Source organism: Mastomys coucha, unplaced genomic scaffold (genome assembly GCF_008632895.1).
Source record: "Mastomys coucha isolate ucsf_1 unplaced genomic scaffold, UCSF_Mcou_1 pScaffold12, whole genome shotgun sequence".
NCBI lineage: Eukaryota > Metazoa > Chordata > Mammalia > Rodentia > Muridae > Mastomys > Mastomys coucha.
Genome location: NW_022196894.1, coordinates 89,953,851 through 89,968,170, shown reverse-complemented (window position 1 = coordinate 89,968,170; position 14,320 = coordinate 89,953,851). Strand labels below are relative to the sequence as shown.

At 46.2% G+C, this 14,320-nt stretch overlaps 1 pseudogene across 1 annotated transcript in view; it reads left to right on the top strand.

The window, feature by feature from the left end:
- The first annotated feature begins 3,511 nt into the window (after positions 1-3,511).
- Positions 3,512-14,320, top strand: part of LOC116083820 — a 12,710-nt pseudogene continuing 1,901 nt past the window's right edge. Inside the window, exons 1-2 of the transcript XR_004115925.1 lie at positions 3,512-4,494; positions 5,095-5,271. The product of XR_004115925.1 is annotated as a protein Jumonji pseudogene (transcript). The remainder of the gene's footprint in view (positions 4,495-5,094; positions 5,272-14,320) is intronic.

The window sequence follows — 14,320 nt, the reverse complement described above, 5'->3', positions numbered from 1 at the left end:
CCAGTAACAAACATCAGGTACACAGGTAATCAAAGCCAAATCACAGAGTCGCTCGCCCGTTCCTGCCTCAGCTGCCGAGATGGACTGGTCACAAAATCTACACAAAAAGACTGGTCTCAATTGCGAGTGCCAACCTTACTTCAGAAAGACAGCTGGAAATTTACCGAGGTCCTTATTTCACCTGAACTGACATGTCCCTATTCTCCATCCAGTGAGCCAACGTCAAAGTTACCGTCCGTCCCATCGCAGTCACAAGGGTGACAAAAATCACAAATACAGCACAAAAAATCAGACAAAGAGTAACACACCAAAAGCGGAGCCAATTGAACAGGTTAAATGGCCGGGAGAACAGACCCACGCTCCTCTCGAGCAGGGTTAATGTTTCTCCCCTGGCCTCCCGTGGGGTTCCTCCTGGGCATCCCCAGGGATCCTCAGTTTCCACTGGGACGTCTCCCAGGGTACTAGTCAGTGGTCCTGACACATCTGTTGACCAGCCCCCTTCCCCTCTCACAGAGGGCAGGGAGTCACTGACTGAAAATAAGCCCTGCTATCCCTTCCCGGGAAGCGGCCAGGTACAAATTCACAGGTTGCAAAACAGGCAGGCAGTTCACAGACACATTACGAGAACTCAGACAGACAGACCACAATTAAGAACTCACCTCCAAGGAGTCTTCAGAGAGTCAAGGGTAGTCGTAAATCCCACAGACGAGCCCCCAAATGAAAGACCCCCCAGAACTGGGGAGATCCTTACTCAAGTCTCAGGATGACGCGACCACCCAGTGACTCACAAGAGACCGAACTTGCTGTAATCACATGAGGTTTATTCCAGATCTGGGGTCAAACTCATAGCCTGGCAGGCCAGAGGGGTTCGACCACGAGCACGAGGAGTAAGGGGTATTTAAAGGGAAAAACCACAAACTAGGGGGGTGAAGGGGTTACCAGGGAAACATAACAAGAGAACAGTGGAAAATTCCAAAGGAACCCACTACCTAGCTGAGTCAGGTCACAAGGAAGTCATCCTGCACACTCATTGTCTAGAGGAATGTGGTTTGGTCAATGCTATCTTCTTAATGGCTGACCGCTCCTAGGACTAATTAGATGACTTATATCCTGTTGTTTAGTCAATGCTATCTTCTTAATGGCTGACCGCTCCTAGGACTAATTAGTTAACTTATATCCTGTTTCTGGAACTGACCAGTCCACCTTCCTGGCTCATGACAGAGACTTCCTATGCCTTCTTTAAGTAAAGGTTACACATTATACATACATTTCTATTAAATGCCCTCATTTTAAATTCTAAGATTCTCCAGCCTTTCACTCTCTTTCACTCTTGAGCATCACTTGCAGTGTAAGGCCACACAAACTCTGCATTCTTCCCTTTCACTCTCAAATGTTGTACAAATTTATTTCATAACTTTAAGAGTTTTTTTTCCTTTCTTGGGGTCCCAATGGTGGCTGCATTTCATGTTCTAATAATTTCATCAAACTTTCTTTGCAAGTCAAGCATTAATCTGGAACTACCATTGTGCAGTTATTACATTGTTTCCAAGATAAGAGCACACAGCATGCACCTGGGCCATTAGAACTGTGCTGTGCTGTGCCCCTATGCCTCAATTTTTAATTGTTTTAAGAATCATTACATCAGGGAACATCTAGTTTCACAGAATGTGCCAGAGCAGTAGGAGAAAGAAGTAAGAAAGTCAGATAGAATAGAATAATTATGCACACCAAGGCCAACTGAAAATCAGTCATGCACAAACGAAATCTATACAGCCGTTGTCCAGGGCTAAGGCTAGGAAAAATGGGAACAACTGTTTGTTTGTTTGTTTGTTTGTTTTTTGACAAAGAGCTGCGTCAGGCTACTGAGATGTCTCCATCCTGGCCTGTTACAGGCAGTCCCTGTCATTATATGCTGTTCCCAGCAACCTGCATAACAATAACTCTGGTTGACATGCCAACGCAGATAGGAGAAATTGTACAAGCACCCTCCCCACCTTAGACAGAGACTTATATGCAACCAGTGACTGCTAACAGAGGGAGAATCCGTTTTCTCTAGGGGTGAAACTCCTGATAGGTTATCTAAACCCCAAGTGGTCAGCCCTAAACACATAAGCAACACTAAATACACTCAAAAGGATAGATGGATGGATGGGTGGGTGGGTGGATGGATGGATGGATGGATGGATAGATAGATAGATAGATAGATAGATGAATGGATGGATAGATAACTAGACAGACAGATAGATAAGCAGGTACATAGATGATAGATAGGTGATAGATAGATGATAGATAAATATGGATGAATAGATAGATGATAGATAACTAAATAGATAGATAAATAGGTACATAAGTAGATGATAGATAGGGGATAAATAGATGATAGATATAGATGAATAAATAGATAGGTAGATAGATGATGGATAGATATAGATGAATAAATAGATAGGTAGATAGATGATGGATAGATAACTAGATAGATAGACAGATAGATAAATAGGTACATAGATAGGTGATAGATAGATGATAGATAGATATAGATGAATAGATAGATTATGGATAGATAACTAGATAGACAGGTAGATGAACAGATACATAGATAGATGGTAGGTAGAGATGAATAGATATGTGAATAAATAGATGATAGATGATAAATAGATGAATGGAGAGATAAATAGATAGAAAACTATATAGACAGACTTAATAATTAAAGAAGAGATCATGAATTTGAGGAGTTAGGGATCAGGGAGAAGTTAGGGGTAGAGGGAGGTATGGAAATGATGCAAACAAAAAGAAATATCATGAACATGTGCTTCAGCAAGGAGCCCGCAGCAGCAGAGATCGAGTACTGGAGGTTAGTGGAAGAGGACTGTCATGTGGTAGTTCACTGTGGAAAGGTAGACACTAATACCCATGGCAGCGGGTTCCCAGTGGGAAAATCAGAACCCTTCTCAAGGCATGGATGGAACCTCACTGTCCTCCCCAATAACACAGGGTCCACCCTGCGTTACCTCGGTGCTGTGCCTGGAGTGACTATTCCCTGGCTAAATATTGGCATGGTCTTTTCTACCTCATGCTGATCTCGAGACCAAAATCAGCTTCCATATATTGACTACTTACACACTGGTGCTGACTGCATTTGGTATTGCATTCCTGCTGAGGAGGAACAAGCTGGAAGATGTGGTCCACACCTGACTGCAGGGCAATGGTACCCCAGGGCTGCAGAGGCTGGAGAGCAATGTAATGATCTCCCCAGAGGTCCTGTGCAAGAAGGGAATCAAGGTCCACAGGACTGTACAGCAGAGTGGGCAGTTTGTGGTCTGTTTCCTGGGATCCTTTGTGTCCAAAGTATGTTGTGGCTACAATGTCTCAGAGACAGTGCACTTTGCTACCACCCAGTGGAGAAGCATGGGCTTCGAGACTGCCAAGGAGATGAAGCACCGCCATATAGCTAAGCCATTCTCCATGGAGAAGTTGCTCTACCAGATTGCACAAGCAGAAGCAAAAAAGGGAAATGGTCCCACCCTCAGTGCCACCTCAGCCCTTCTGGAAGAGGCACAGCAAATGGACACCCCCCAAGAAGATGAAGGGGGTGGCAGGCAATGCCGAAGCCCCTGGCAAAAAGGCGTCAGTGGCTTCAGGAGAGAAGTCTCTGCTGAATGGACACGTGAAGAAGGAAGTGCCCGCGCGAAATTTGGAAAAGAATCGGCCAAAGCGGGCCGCAGCTGGCAAGAATATGCTGGGCAAACAAGCACATGGCAAGACAGAGGGCACCTCCAGTGAAAATCGTTCTACCTCGCAACCTGAGTCCTCGCACAAGCCGCATGACCCCACAGGGCAAGCCAGAGAAGGGGGGTGGCAAGTCTGGGTAGGCAGCGATGGACAAGATCCCTGCCCTCAGACCCTCCGCCAAGGAGTTCCATGACCCACTCATCTACTTCGAGTTAGTACGTGTTCAGGTGGAGAAGTGCATGATCCCCCCTCCAGACTGGCGGCCAGAGTGCAAGCTCAATGGTGAGATGCGCTTTGTCACGCAGATACAGCACATCCATAAGCTGGGCCGGCGCTGGGGCCCCAATGTACAGTGGCTCACCTGTATAAAGAAGCACCTCAGATCTCAGGGCATCACCATGGATGAACTCCCCCTCATAGGAGGCTATGAGCTCGACCTGGCCTGCTTTTTCCGGCTGATTACTGAGATGGGCAGCATGACCTCAAAAAATGGAACAAACTAGCAGACATGCTGCGCATTCCCAAAACTTCCCAGGACCGGCTGGCCAAGCTGCAGGAGGCCTGCTGCCAGCACCTGCTTTCCTATGGCTCCTTGTCCCCCGAGGAGCACCGACAGCTGGAGAAGGAGATCCTGGAAAAGTGCAAGGGGCCATTAGAGGGGCACACAGAGAATAACCACCACAAGTTCCACTCCCTGCCCCGCTTTGAGCCCAAGAACGGGCTCATCCATGGCGTTATACCCAGGAATGGCTTTTGTAGTGAAAGGCTGGAGAATGTTAGAATTTTAAAATAAGAGCATTTAATAGAAATGTATCAGTAGGAATGTATAACGTATAACCTTTACCTAAAAGGGCATGGAAAACCTCTGTAACGAGCCAGGAATGTGGACTGGCCAGTTTCAAGAGCCTGTTGGCCATAACCCACCCCCCCCCCGCACCCCCCTCAAGCTAAGTCCAAGAACAAAAAGCAGGATATAAGCCATCTGGGTGGTTCTAGGGAACAGTCAGCCATAAAGTGAATAGCATTGACCAAACCACATTCTTGTGAATAATGAGTGTGCAGGATGACCTTGACTTAATCAGGGGTTGGGTCCTGTTAGAATTTTCCACTGTTCTCTTGTTATGTGTCCTTGGTAACCCCCTCACCCCCCTAGTTTGTGCCTTTTCCCTTTAAATACCCCTCACTTCTTGTGCTCGGGGTTGAGCTCCTCTGCCCCTGGGTTACGAGCTCGTCCGCAGTATACTGGTTTCCCCTGAATAAACCTCATGCTGTTGCATCAAGATCAGTCTCTTGTGAGTTATTGGGTGGTCGTGTCATCCCGAGACTTGAGTGAGGGTCTCCTGAGCTCTGGGGGTCTTTCAGTAGCAAGCTCAAGGAGGTGGGCTGGGTCCCACTCAAGACAGGCCGGTGTCAACTGTTTGCTCAGGAAAAAGAAGTAGTCAAAGAGGAGGAAGAAGACAAAGGTGTCCTCAATGACTTCCACAAGTGCATCTATAAGGGAAGATCTGTGTCTCTAACAACTTTTTATCCAACGGCAAGCCAGTAAGAAACATCTCTCCATGGCCTCTGCATCAGCTCCTGCTTCTTGACCTGCTTGAGTTCCAGTCCTGACTTCCTCTGGTGATGAACAGCAATGTGGAAGTGTAAGCTGAATAAACCCTTTCCTCCCCTACTTGCTTCTTGGTCATGATGTTTGTGCAAGATAGAAACCCTGACTAAGACAGGTACATAGGTGATAGATAGATGATGGATAGATAACTAGATAGAAAGACAGGTAGATGAATAGATACATAGATAGATGGTAGATAGAGATGAATAGATAGGTGAATAAATAGATGATAGATGATAAATAGATGAATGGAGAGATAGATAGATAGATAGATAGATAGACAGACAGACAGATAGAAAACTAGATAGTCAGACTTAATAATTAAAGAAGAGCTCATGAATTTGAGGAGTTAGGGGACAGGGGGAAAGTTAGGGGTAAAGGGAGGTATAGAAATGATGCAAACAGATGACTCATGCAAAATATTCTCAAGAATATTAAAAGTTAATTTTTAACCTCCCTCCTGTGCCCACTCTTTCTGGTTCTTTGTTTCTGGAAACATGGGTGGAGTAAATGGAGGCACATGGAGCCAGCATAAGGTTCCAGCGGGGAGAGAATATTTCTTCTCCTGAGCTCTGTGACCCATTGCATTCTTTTGGGGAGATGGGATTTGGACACCAACAGATCATCTAAACGTAACAGGTGTCTTAGTTAGGGTTTTACTGCTGTGAACAGACACCATGACAAGGCAACTCTTATAAAGGACAACATTTAATTGGAGCTGGCTTACAGGTTCAGAGGTTCAGTCTATTATCATCAAGGCAGGAACATGGCAGCATCCAGGCAGACATGGAACTGAGAGTCTACATCTTCATCTAAAGGCCACTAGAAGACTGGCTTTCAGGCAGCTAGGACAAGGGTCTTAAAGCCCACACCCGCACACCTACTCCAACAAGGGCACACCTCCAAGCAGTGCCACTCCATGTGCCAAGAATATATAAACCATCACAACATGCATCTCCTTTGAGCCTCCCTTGTGTATCTTCCTGTCCAAGCAGAAGGTCAGAAGGTCTGAACTTTAGGCACTCCAGACCATTTCTGTAGGCTTTGGTTTTTCAAAACCTACTGTGGTAAGGGTTCTTAAACACTTCAACCTCCCTTCTAGCCCACAACATACCAGAGGTAGTGGAAAAGAAAGGTTAATAGGAAGCAGGGGTGTGGACCTGTTTAGAACTAGTTCTTTAGGGTGACTCTAATCTTCATTGTCAGAAGTCCAGTCCACTTGCAAAAGATGAGCACGAATCAGCAGTGGCAATTGAATCCACTCAGCAATCACTAATCACTAATCAGCAATGGCTGTTCAATTCAGAAGAAACTGTAAGGCTCCATCAAGCAGCCCAAGTCCACAAAAGTAGCAAGAAGCTGCAAGAATATCACGAGAAGTTCTTTGGCAAGTTACTTGCTACAAAGTCATGACAAGCGAAGATCAGCAATGTGATGCGAACCAATGCCAGAGCCCAGTCAAAGAAGACTAGCATGGCAGAGCAAGGCAAACCAAAGCCAGAGCCTTGTCAGTGAAGATCAGCAACAAGGATCGAGGCAAACCATGCCAGAGCCTCTTCCCACTGTCTGTGGGGTCATATTTATATTCTTTATAAACATTGTGTGTCCTCTCATATGTCTGCTTCAATAAAACATACTCTCACCTGTGTCTGCTTCAGCAAAACATTCTCTCATGTGTATGTGACTACTTCAACATTCTCTCATGTGTATGTGACTACTTCAACATTCTTCCATGTGTCTGCTTCAGCAAGACATCCTTTCACCTTGTCTGCCCCAACAAAACATCATATGACATAACTGAGTTTTCACGGAAACCAGAGATTTCCATGTCACATTTCCACTGATCACTACCAGAAGAGTCTAGTCATATGACCAAGTTCTGGCTTAAGAGCTTATCTGTTAATCAAACTTCCCCATCCAGCAACTAATTTTAGGGAACGATGTTGTTACAGTAAAATAGCTTTTGTTTTCTTTAGGATCAAATTGATTTTGAAGATACTGTATTGGGGAGTCTAAGTACATTTTTTTTCTTTTTTTTTTTCTTTTTTTTTCTTTTTTTTTTTGGTTTTTCGAGACAGGATTTCTCTGTATAGCTCTGGCTGTCCTGGAACCCACTCTGTAGACCAGGCTGGCCTCGAACTCAGAAATCCTCCTGCCTCTGCCTCCCAAGTGCTGGGATTAAAGGCGTGCGCCACCACCGCCTGGCCTAAGTACATTTTCTAAGAGGAGAGATGAGAGATGGGGTAGGATGGAATGGAAGAAGCACCCTATTTGCATATCTGGAGTCCTAGAGAAGATCTGGTGGATTTGAGCATCCCCCAGTTTTATTGTAGTGCTAGCCATCCCTGTGAGTGGAACATAGTGTCAGAAACACTGACTTGGGTCCCCACCCCTTCTGGGATCACTCATCATCAATCATGATTTGAACCAATCATTGTGTCATCTCTCTGAAGACTGTGTCCCTCAATACTAGGATGCAAGTCCCTGCTAAGGACATCATTGGTGGAACAAGGTGTGTCCCCTAAGAGGCTCTAAGAAGGCAAAATGATTAGGGTGCTAGAGAAGTCACCTGCCTGCAAGGGAAGGGAGTCCCTTACTACCTGGGAGACTTAATGCATACCCTTGGGGATGGAACCCGCTATAATGAATGAGCAAGGAGGTCATGATGAACCAGAAATAACAAGTATGAGGACCATGAATGAGGAGGGCTGAAAAGAAAGCCACGAAGAGGGCAGGAAAACCCATAGGTGAGCTTGACTAGCAATGCAGGGAGCTCAGGTGATAATGGTGTGGGACAGAGCCGATGGCAGACCTGCTCCAGACCAACGACTACTGTACCACTACAGGATGGATGCCTAAGAACCTGTGTCTCCTGCTTCTGCAATACCCGGGTGCTGAGACCTGCACCCTTGGCATCTGAACAACAGTGACCTCTGGGGTAGCCCCTCCCACCCCAGACCTAGAGTCTACCATCCCCATAGGGAATGGGGATGTCAATAACAGCTGATGAGACAGGTATTCCTGTGAGGGGAGGGAGGAGGGAAGCATTCCAGCCTCCTTTGAAGTGATTAGTCCTGGTCAGGAATGGCTACCACCACCGTATGACTTTCCAGGGTGCTGTGATGTACAAAAATTTGCATCTGGTAAAGACTAGTTTCTAAGTTGATCTCATGACCACTGTGAGAGGAATCTTCCAATGATGGATTCCCTAGTGGACTGAGTCCTAGCTCATGCCACAATCTTGCCTCCCCTGGAAAGAGAGTGAAAGACCTCCAGAACTGGGGAGATCCTTACTCAAGTCTCGGGATGACGCGACCACCCAATAACTCACGAGAGACTGAACATGCTGCAATCACATGAGTTTTATTGGGGATAGGCCGGTACCGGGGTTGATCTCATGACCATGCAGGCCAGAGGAGTTCGACACCGAACACAAGAAGTGAGGGGTATTTAAAGGGAAAAACCACAAACTGGGGGCGGGGAGAGGGTTCCCAAGGAAACATAACATAAAAACAGTGGAAAATTTCAGAGGGACCCAAGCCAAGGTATTCAGTTAGGGAGGGGAACATATTCCTTCTAGGAATGTAATCTTTATCTATCGGCAGGGTGGAGAGCCTCAGCAGGGTGAGCCTTGTAAACCAGTAGACCTTCATTCCTAGTTCCGCCCTCATTGTGGATCAGTCAGGAGGGGCAGGTGTCGGGAACCAGAGCCCTGAGGTTGTTTGTTAGCCAAGTTCCTGGAACTGGCTACTCCACATTTTTGGTTTGTTACAGAGGTTTTCCATGCCCCCTTCTAGGTAAAGGTTATACATTATACATACATTTCTATTAAATGCCCTCATTTTAAATTCTAAGATTCTCCAGCCTTTCAAGAGGATACTTTAAGGGATTAGAAATATAAATCTTGAGACTGGTGAGATGGCTCAGAGGGTAAGAGCACCAACTGCTCTTCCAAAGGTCAGAAGGTTGTGAGTTCAAATCCCAGCAACCAGATGGTGGCTCACAACCACCCATAATGAGATTTGAGGCCCTCTTCTGGTGCATCTGAAGATGGCTACAGTATACTTATTTATAATAATAAATAAATCTTCTTTAAGAAAAGAAAAGAAATATAAATCTTTACCTCCTGGCCTGGCTCCCAACTGCTGTTTGTAGATATTGAGGTTTGATGGCCACTTCCAAAGGGGTAGTAGGTTCTTGGGTCCTGGAACAAGGAATTAGACAGAGAGACATGCTTAAGAGCAAGAAAATAAGAAAATTTTCTTCCAAAGAGGAAATAGCCCACAACAAAGAAAAATTTTAAGATATTTTACATTTTTTTTACAATTTTTTTTTACATTTAATGAGTGTGTGTGTGTGTGTGTGTGTGCGCGCGCGCGCGCGCGCGCGCGCGCGCGCGTGCCTGCGTGCATACATGCGTCTGTGCACTGACTCACATAAACACATGCGTTTTATGCACTGAGCCATCTCACCAGAACAAGAGAAAAAGTTTAAAAGCTCAATTGGCAAACTGTACAAAGAATGGTGGGTTTTATGTCACATGGGGGTCAGTTACATAGGCCAGCCTCTGGCTAATTTGCATATCACAGGGTTTCCTGTTCAAGTTCTATTGGTTACAGGTGTTTCTATATAAACCATCATTCCTTGCACATCGCATTAGCATATCAAACCTACATAGATACATAGTATAATGAGACCTGGGTCACCTTGAGACTCTGGAGTGGCTCCAGCCTTAGTAGTCAGCCTCTGTCTAGGCACATTTGGCCTTTTCTGCTGACAAGATTCCTGGACCCATGGTCCAGTCTCAACAATTGCAGGTGTCACTGGCAATAGTACTGACCCTTAGGCTTGGGAAGCAGATAATGGAAGAAGAACAAAGGAGGGGACCTCAGATGCCTTGAGGGAGGAGTGTAGTGTGCTGCTGTAAACACTGGCTGAAGGAGTGAAAAGACAGCAGCTTCACTGACCTAAGCAGAAATGTCTTCCACCCTCCTCTGACAGGAAGGGAGAGGTGGGTGGGAGGAGCCAGCAAGCAAAGCAACAGGAACTAAAACCTCAAAGAATTTCAAGTTAAAATGACCAAGGGAAGGCAGAGTCTAATGCTCACTCACCTTGCCCTTGGGAAGGCCTCATTCCCAGAGGAGTCCCCAGACCCTCAGAGATGCCCAAATTCAGCTTTGTGTTCATGGCAGGACCTAGACAAGATCGCTTATACAGCTGGCTAATGAGACTGTACCTGGCTTTCGCCAGGCCAGGCCCTGACTGGATTTGTTTTGAAGATAAATATTTGTACTAAAGGAATCAAGTGGACAGATGATTTCCTCACCTCTTTTCTATCCTGGCTTAGAAAAACAGCGGACATCATGTGGATCAGCGGCCTCTCTGCACCTATGCCATGGACATCAAAGGCCCTGTGGCGCCTGTGCCTGTGGCTGTCTCCTGGAAGCTGCCTTTTCGCAGAGCCCTGTCTAGATTTATATTGCACTGATGACTTCCTCTGGGACTGCCCACATGCCAAGCCTTCTGAGCACTCTAAACCTTAGGCTGGCATCGCTTTATGGTCTATCCATGGTTCGGAGCTCTAGCCTGCCAGACAAAATACCATCTCTCAGCTGGGAAGAACTTTAGAGGTCCTTCCAAGACCCAGACCTCAGCCAGCACAGACGCACAGACACACAGCTGCTCAGACCTATAGACACACCAATGTACAGCGTCAGAGTGTGCATTCAGATCACCCACCCGTGACCCTACTCTTTTGTTTGTTTGTTTGTTTTTGTTTTCAAGACAGGGTTTCTCTGTGTAGCCCTGACTGTCCTGGAACTCACTCTGTAGACCAGGCTGGCCTCGAACTCAGAAATCCGCCTGTCTCTGCCTCCCAAGTGGTAGGATTAAAGGCATGCGCCACCACTGCCTGGCTCTTATGAACTACCGCCCTCCCAGGAACCATTTTGTAGCTCGTTTTTGTACTCATGCATCTTCCCTACCCGTAGACCCGAGGCCGAGGATTCCTGCCTCTACTCCCCATCACTGGATATGTATTTCAGACTATGGCAGAATTCTGTTAGACCCAACACTTCTCTCCAAACAGCTGCGTGCCTATGGCCATCACCCCCCTCACCCGCATAACTTTCTACCTCCCCAACTCAGCCAGGTTCTCCTCTTCTGCAGCTCTTTCTTCCTCTCTGAACTCTCTCTGCATGGCTGGGAAACTGCTGCAAACTCCTCAGCCTCTGCTATTTCTTTGAGAATTCCCTCCAGCTATGCTTTACGACTCTTGCTATTTTGCAGTCTCCTGAGGGAGGGGGTGTGTCTGTGTGCTGTTTGTGCTGTATAGAAATGTTCATGGGGGGCTGGAGATATAGGACAGAAGAAAAGATCATTCCGCTGGGCGGTGGTGGCACACGCCTTTAATCCCAGCACTTGGGAGGCAAAGGCAGGTGGATCTCTGAGTTCAGGGCCAGCCTGGTCTACAGAGTGAGTTCCAGGACAGCCAGGGCTACACAGAAAAACCCTGTCTCGAAAAAAACAAAAAAAAACAAAACAAAACAAAAAAAAGATCATTCCATAGAAATATATAGTGTATAAGTTTTTACTTCAAGGGCATGGAAAATTTTCTCTGAAATGAGCCAGGCCTGAGCCAGGAATGTAGGCCAGCTAGTTCCAGAATCCAACATCTAGGTGGTTCCAGGGAGAGGTTGACCACTAAGTGAAATGACAATGACGATGATAAAGCCACATTCTTGAGAATAACGATTATGCAGGATGTTTTCCTCATGACCCTGACTCCTGACTAAAGCATGGGTTGGGTCCCTCTGAAATTTTCCACTGTTTTCATGTTTCCTTGGTTACCCTCTCATTCCCCCTAGTTTGTGATTTTTTCCTTTAAATACCCGACACTTCTTGTGCTCTGGGTTGAGCTCCTCTGCCCCTGTGAGTGCTACAAGCTCGTCCCCAGTATACTGGTTTCCCTTGAATAAACCTCATGCTGTTGCATCAAGATCAGTTTCTTGTGAGTATTTGGGTGGCCATGTTCTCCCGGGACTTAAGAGGGGGTCTCCCCTTGCAGAGGTCTTTCATTTAGATGCATCAGCAGTTAAGAGCACTGACTGTTCTTCCTGAGGTCCTGAGTTCAATTCCCAGCAACCACATGGTGGCTCACAACCATCTGTAATGGGATCCGATGCCCTCCTGGTGTGTCTGAAGACAGATACAGTGTACTCATATACAACAAATAAATAAATCTTTTTTTTAAAGAAATGTTCATACAGATATGTGTACATATATGCATGTGGAGAGAGGCCAGAGATTGATACTGGATATATATATCCTCAATTGATCCTCACATACCAATATTATCACTATCACCATCAGCAGAATCATTGACAGGATGCTTCAATGATCCAGAAGTTCATCGACTGAGTGAGGTCAACTGCCCAGTAAGTTCAAAGGATCCTCCTGAGTCTGCCCCAGTGCTAGGGTTATGAAAGACCCCCAGAACTGGGGAGATCCTTATTCAAGTCTCGGGATGACGCAACCACCCAATGACTCACGAGAGACCGAACTTGCCCCAATTACATGAGGTTTATTGGTGATACCGGTACCGGGGTCTATCTCATGACCATGCTGGCCAGAGGAGTCGGACCCCGGGGTCGATCTTGTGACCATGCAGGCCAGAGTTCGACCCGGAACACAAGAAGTGTAGGGTATTTAAGGGAAGCTGGGGGCGGAGAGAGAGTTACCAAGGAAACAGAACATAAAAACAGTGGAAAATTTCAGAGGGACCTGACCCAAGGTATTCAGTTAGGGAGGGAAACATATTCATTCTAGGAATGTAATCTTCATCTATTGGTCGGCAGGGTGGAGAGTCTCATAAACCAGTAGACCTTCATTCTTAGTTCCGCCCTCATAGTGGATCATTCAGGAGGGGCAGGTATCAGGAACCAGAGCCCTGAGGCTCTGAGTTCCTGGAACTGGCTATTCCACCTTTTTGGCTTGTGGCAGAGGTTTTCCTTGCCCTCTTTTAAGTAAAGGTTACACATTAATACATACATTTCTATTAAATGCCCTCATTTTAAATTCTAAGATTCTCTAGCCTTTCAGTTACAAATACACACACTACTACACCTAGCTTTCTTCATGGGTTCTGAGGATCCGAACTTAAGTTCTCTTCTGTGCACAGTAGGCACTTTATCCACCGAGCTGTTGTCAATTTATTGTTGGATTAATAATAAATCAAAAATGTTAATTTACTGTTGTTAATTAATAATTGATGTTATTAATTTGTTGTTAATGTTAGTTATGTGATTTGTTGTTAACATTAATAAATTAATAATGTTAACTTATTGTTTATTAATTAATACTTAATGTAAATTATGCAGGGTTGACCATCACCAAGTAGTAAGCATTTCAAGATGGCCACAGAGTGTTAAAAAGACTCGAAGCAGCCTGTGGATCTGCCCGTGGAGGCAGCTCTGCACCATTTTATTAGCCGGAGCCAGTCCTCGGTGTATGCATACACTCAGCAATGAGCTGAGCTCACTGCAGCGCCCCAGGCTAACCCAAAGAGCTTGCTCATGTTGCCTCTGAGACCGGTGCTCAGGGCCCTGGGCAGGGAGGAGGGTGTGTCTTCCCGGCTCTCTGCCTGGCCCATTAGTATGATCTTGACCCAGAGCTCTGTCAGATCGCCTGCTTGAAAACACGGAGGCACTTGACACTTGTTCTCACACACAAACCCCTTGGCAAATGGCTCCCACTTCCCCCACGTTCATTCTCATCACTGCTTCTGAATCCTTGCCAGTGGCCCAGCTCAGAGCTCAGCCTCCAGGACCTCAGCTCTAGCTACTACCTTCCATCCTCTCCCTCAGCCCCCCAGTCCCTTGTTCATACCTGGACCTGGTCAAGTTCAAGGGCCCCTCTACCTCTAAAGCCCAAATGTCTGTCTGACTCTCTCTCTCCCCCTCTCCCCCTCTCTCTCTCTCTCTC